This window comes from Chiloscyllium punctatum, chromosome 25 (genome assembly GCF_047496795.1).
Source record: "Chiloscyllium punctatum isolate Juve2018m chromosome 25, sChiPun1.3, whole genome shotgun sequence".
Classification (NCBI taxonomy): Eukaryota; Metazoa; Chordata; class Chondrichthyes; order Orectolobiformes; family Hemiscylliidae; genus Chiloscyllium; species Chiloscyllium punctatum.
In genome coordinates this window covers 51535916-51541915 of record NC_092763.1, presented here as the reverse complement: position 1 = coordinate 51541915, position 6000 = coordinate 51535916, and the positions used below count along the sequence as shown (strand labels likewise).

General features: G+C 40.5%; 1 protein-coding gene across 1 annotated transcript in view; it reads left to right on the top strand.

Moving 5' to 3' along the window:
* The first annotated feature begins 4147 nt into the window (after positions 1 to 4147).
* Positions 4148 to 6000, top strand: part of LOC140495946 (uncharacterized protein C8orf48-like) — a 91771-nt gene continuing 89918 nt past the window's right edge. The window contains exon 1 of the mRNA XM_072595270.1: positions 4148 to 4332. The gene's annotated coding sequence lies outside the window, so the exon portion shown is untranslated. The remainder of the gene's footprint in view (positions 4333 to 6000) is intronic.

Here is a 6000-nt window from a genome sequence, read left to right as displayed (position 1 = left end):
CTTGAACCTGTGCCCCTTAGTCATTGACCCCTCCACACTGGGAAAAAGCCACATACTTCCCACTCTATCCTTGCCATTCACAATGTTATGAACTTCTATCAGGTCACCCATCAACCTCCTGTGTTCCAGTGAAAACAAGTTCAGTCTATCCAACCTTTTTTCATAACTAAAATCCCCCACAACAGACAACATCCTGATAAACCTTTTCTGTACCGTCTCCAAGCATCCACATGTTTCTGGCAGTGTGGTGACCAGAACTATACATAGTATTCCAAGTGTGGCCTAACTAAAGTTCTATAAAATTACAATGAACATACCTTACCTATCCTTATACTCAAAGCCCCTTCCAATGACAGGATGCATGCTATAGGCCTTTTTTTACTACCTTATCTACTTACTCTGCCACCTTCAGTGGTTTGTGGGACTGTACACCCAGATCCCACTGCATATCAATACTCTTAAGGGTCCTGCCAATCACTGTATAATTTCCACCTATACTTGATCTTCCAAAATTCATCATTTCACATTTGTCTGGATTAAACTCCATCTTCCATATTCTGCCCATGCCTCCAAATGATTTATATCTTACTGTATCCTCTGACAATACCCTTCGTAATCCACAACCCCAGCAATCTTTGTATTGTCCTCAAACTTACTAAGGACACCAGCTACAGTTTCCTCCAAATCTGTTATGTAGACAAAGGCAAATTAAAAGGTAAGAGTCATAAAAAGGCAGATGGTCATACTTTGCTAAATAATTTAGGTTATTCATGTGATTTCCCAGAAACGAGGAAAAGTTCAGAATGAAAAAGTTGTTAATTTCATTTGTATTTGGGAACAGGCTGTATAATTCTGTTGCGGTGCAGGTGGATCTGGCTGAGTGAGTCTTTTTGCTTTCTAAGCTAATGTTTTAAATGGAGTAAGGGCATAGCCAACAGACAATCTAGATGAGAAAAGCAGCAAATACACTTTAAATCTAATATAACTTGAAGTTTCTTTGAAGTCAAGAGATAAGGTGGACCTACTCCTGATTTATTGCTCATGACACAGCCTCCTAATGGGAGCTGATAACTGTATAAGGTAAAGTTGAAAATTTTATAGAGGTTATATAAAGGTTTATACAGACATGAGAGGGATGGATAGAATGAATAGCCAAAGTCTTTTTCCCAGGGTAGGGGAGTCCAAAACTAGATTTAAAATGAGAGGGGAAAGATTTAAAAAGGTCCTGAGGGGCAACTTTTTCACGCAGATGTTGGTGTGTTTATGGAATTAGCTGTCAGAGGAAATGGTGGAGGCTGGTACAATTACAACATTTAAAAGGCATCTGGATGGGTTTATGATAAGTGGCAGCACAGTGGCTCAGTAGTTAGTACTGCTACCTCAAATCCAGAAAGAGTGCGCACTGAGGTGAAAGTCTCAACTGATAAAAAGTCCAGGAGAGAGTTGCCAATGCATCCTATGTGAAATCTGTCGCTTCTTCTGCAGGGGCTGATGGGCTGAGGAGCTGGCTGTTTCGGATGCCACTGGCAGTTGCCTAGGTGAAGAAAGGGCATGAGCTTTTCAATGGGGTTAGAAGCTTTAACATGTTAAGAATAAGTGAATATTGATAATAATGGGAGGGCAGCATAGTATAATAATGCTTATTGGGTTGTCTCAAAGTGGGGGCTTGATCTCCCCTTATAAGGGGTCTCTGTTCTCTCCAGCCATCTCAATAGTTTTGACCTAATTGTAGGCTGAAGAGCTGAATGCTGGCCACTCACGATCCATCTTAGCCTCTCTGCCCAGTTATGAAACATCTTCTCCTGAAATGAGTCAAAAGGAGGGTTTGAGTAAGTGGAAGTAGATGAGTGGTTAATGATGGTGAGCAAGCAGTAGAGGTGATGAGGTGTTGGATGTGCAGAGGGCATGAAGATGAAATAACGGGTAAGACTGGTGACTGGAGATGCTAAACATAATGTTGAGAATTGTACAGCATTAACCGTACAGCTCTTGCTGTGCAATGGTAGTTAAAGTGAGTTTGAGAAAGCAGAGACAAAGTGGTGTCACTTATTCTTGCCAACCATTCTTCTGGCATTGTTGGGCATTTCCCTTGGTGTGTGAAATGGCATTGATTCAGGCTGCCATCTGGATCCAGGCTGGCTGTGTCTGGTGCCATGGTCTCCTTTAATGTCCACATGGAAGAAGATGACTCTTCCCTCCAGCACCTCATCTTCCAGCACCTCCAGTGAAGTGCTGTGAAGTGGGATGCCTGCTTGCCTTTCTGTAACATCTTGTTGACAAAAATGAAAAAGAAGGGCAGTTTTAGGCTTACAACCATTGAAGGGGTTTGAGTCTGGGCTTTGCTATGATGTCAATGGCACAGGTGGTGTGCATTTGTGTCTCTGCTACTGCATGATTAATGAGAAGGGCATCACAGAGCCCAGATGTAGAATTAATGGGGTGAGCAGCAGAAGATTGATTTGAAAAAGTCCTCACAGGTCATGGCATCAAACTCTCTGAAAATAACACAGCCAAAAAAATGGGGAAACACAGCCCATAAAGTTATTGGGACTGGCAAAGTTGTCAAGACATTGTCCAAAAAAAGCATCAATGTAAAAAAATAAATAGCACTAGGTTTAGGGTTCCTGCTCTCATAGAAACATTGTGGGATTTGTGCTGCAAAACTAATTTCCAGTATTTTCACAATGGGGTGTTTATTGATGAATAGCTCAAACTGTTTATTGAATAAAATTATTTGTTGACATAAAAGACCGATCATTTGAGTGAAATATTTATTTACATAAACCTTGAGCACTTAGGTAAAATGTTTGTTTTCAGAAATGATGTGTTGAAGCATTTCAACGTTTTTGTATCAATACTGAGTGTGTTTTTTGCAACATTGTCATTATCAGAAGACCTTTGTATTAAATCAGGGCGCCCTCCAAAGGTGAGTGTGGGGAATGTGATTCAGCACTGAGTAGACAATAAAGGGCCATTGGGAATTTTAGGAGCATGCAGGTTATGAGGGACCATAGGAGATGGCTAGATTTGGATGAGGGCATCAGGGGCCATGGGAGATGAGCATAGGGTAGAATAAGGATATGAATGTCATCCTAAATATGTACAGCAGCATTGGTTGGCATTGATGAGCACCAAGAACAAGGGGAATGAGGGACGGAGTGCAGGAAGGTCATTTTATGTTTTAATGTTTCTATTTAAATAACCAACTTCCAATCCAGCCCTTGCCCTTGAACCAAAAATCATGAATGCAGTTGGCAATTTAAAAAAAAAGGAATTGCTGGAGAAACTCAACAAGTCTGGCTGCACCTGCATGGAGAGAAAGTAGAGCTAATGTTCTGAATCAGTGGCACATCATCAGAATGTCTTCAGACCCTTCAGTTTTGATTAAGGGTCACTGGGCCTGAAACATTAATTCTGCGTTTTCTTTCCACACACTTCCAGACCTGCTGAGTTTCTCCAGTAATTTCTGTTTTTGTTTCAGATTTCCAGCATCTACAGTTCCTTGTTTTATGTTGGTGATTTTAAAAGATGGGTTCACAGAGCTGAGTCTTTTCCTGATTCTCCATATCTACCCAGGAAAGAAGTTTGAGGCTCCAGTCTAGGATACAGACCTATACCTCAATGTGCAGGTAGCAATACTGGCTTAAAGCACAAGAGAAAGGAAAAAAAATCACAAAAGTCATTTCTCGACAAACTTATTATTCAGGCAACCACCGGCAGTTATTTATTGTTCAGCCAAGTTCTAAAACGAAAATGAGTTGAACTATTTCAAAATACATTCTAATGAAATAAGCATGAATAAACTTCTTGCTACACTTAAAATAAGTAGCAAGGAAAATCTTGGAGCCACAGCTAACTCTAGATAAGTGGATAGATTAATTGACAGAGAGTCATGTGGGAGTCTTAAGCTTCTCCCATGCCTTGATACAGTAAAGGGAAAAAAATCTATTCAGACAGTAGGAAAGTTGTAAATTTAAATCCGACGTCTGTGTTAACAGTAAGTAATTATAAATGACGTCTATATCCAGTAGATCTTTATTTAACTTATTTGCAAAATAAAATGCCTTAGTTAAAACTCTGGGGAGATTTCTCCCCTCAGAACACATTTGGAATGGAACATTCCAGTTCCTTTTAGAACTATGCAGTAGTGTGAGGTTGGGGAGGAAGTCCAACTGCTCACAGGAACTCAGTTATTTATTATTTAGCTTTCTGTTCTCAGGGACCTGAGTGAACTGTAGAAACAGAGCACAGTACATAATCTCCCATTGAACATGAAGGAAACCACTAAATGTCTCTGAAAGCCCAAGGGTCGCAGTTCACTAAAACTGAAAGGTGAGAAGAGATTACATGCCTGTTACCAAGACGACGCTTTCAGTGTGCAGAGATTTGAGGAAGTAAAATGGAGGCAGGAATGATTTAACTCGGTTTTTGTGAGAGATAGCACTTACTTCATGGAGTTAAAAAACAAACTGATGTATTTTCAACTGTACTCTCCAGGCCTATTGTACCAGAGTTCAATTACTTTGTTAAGCTGTATATTTAACAGTTCTCTGTTCTCTTGTGAACAGTTGGATTAATCCGACCCACTCATGTTCCTGTGGAGTATGAGTGAGTGAAATAGTGCTACAATTTTTCCTGCCATTTTACCCTGATTCTTATATGTATAGCATCTAGCTGACAGTGATGAATTATTAAATGACTTCAACTGATTTTCATGTTAGTTTTTAAGGATAGTTTTCCCAATTTCAATTTTTATCATTTGATTGTGAGCTTTTCAGGCTGGTTATCAAGCTAAACCTGATCTCACCTGACACACATACACACACCTCCATCCAGAATGTTACACTGAGATCAAGAGTAGATACTCAAGGCAATGTTTTTATTTGCTATATATAGGTGTGTGTGTATGTGTATATCCTATAGTAGCAAATAAATACATATAATGACTGGAAGTCTTCACCACTTTTTTGCGTTTTGCTGATTTACAGACGATTACAGTTAAAATCGAAATGCCCACTGCGTGCACAGGTTTCATGTTTTTCATTGCTGAATTCTGGAGCTTGAGTTGGATATAAAAGAGCCTTTTGCTTAAACAGAGAGGCCCTGCATTATGGCCAAGATTTTTCTGCCTAAGTCCACTGTCCTTAAGATCAGACTTGAAGGTACAAAGGTGGTATGAATGCTCTCTCAGATTAAAATTCCACATAAATAATTCAGATCATACTTTTCTCACGTTAGTTATATGTTCATGATTGTTATTTGTTGAGGTTAGCTGAACTCGAGAGTTAAATGTACTGGCACACACTGATGGTCACAGAAAATTAAGGATTATTTTATTGTGAAAGCAACAGGGCATGAGTCTTTTTGTTCACTCTTTATTGAATGTTCATGTGGCGACTTCCTGTTATACTTCTCACTCTGTGGGTCATGCTGGAATTGCAGATTCCACTGGCCCTCCTTCTCTGCATTGTAAAGGACACCCACACTGATTTTTGTTCCAAAAATGCGCTATGCATCAGTTTCAATATGGAGGGTTTCTCCCAATGAACTCCCACGAATATCCTCACACCCTCTTTTAAACTGTTCTCCTGATGAACCATTCCCTTCCCCTCCCACCACTCATTTTCATGTAGCAGCCCAAGTACTTGTCACAGCCAAGACCTTCTGGTTTCCTGCTTTCAGCATGTATTTAAATTCCAGCTGTGCACCAGTTCAATGCTACAAGCCAGCAATTGCCCTTCACAGTTCCCACGTGGGAACGATTGCACACAGACAGCTGACAGAGGCAAGTTGGAATCCTGATTTGCTGATGGGGACCTCCCAGGTCTTGGTGGAGAGGAGAGCTCCAAGGCTCTGATCCCACTCTACCCACTTCCACCTTATGCTCACACTTGCTTGTTCTAAGCCTTAGGTAAGCTGCCAGTCTCCTACTCTCCTCCCTTACACCATAGAACTTAACAAGGAAAACCACTGATGTCAGCCGCAGCTGTGTTACCTGCA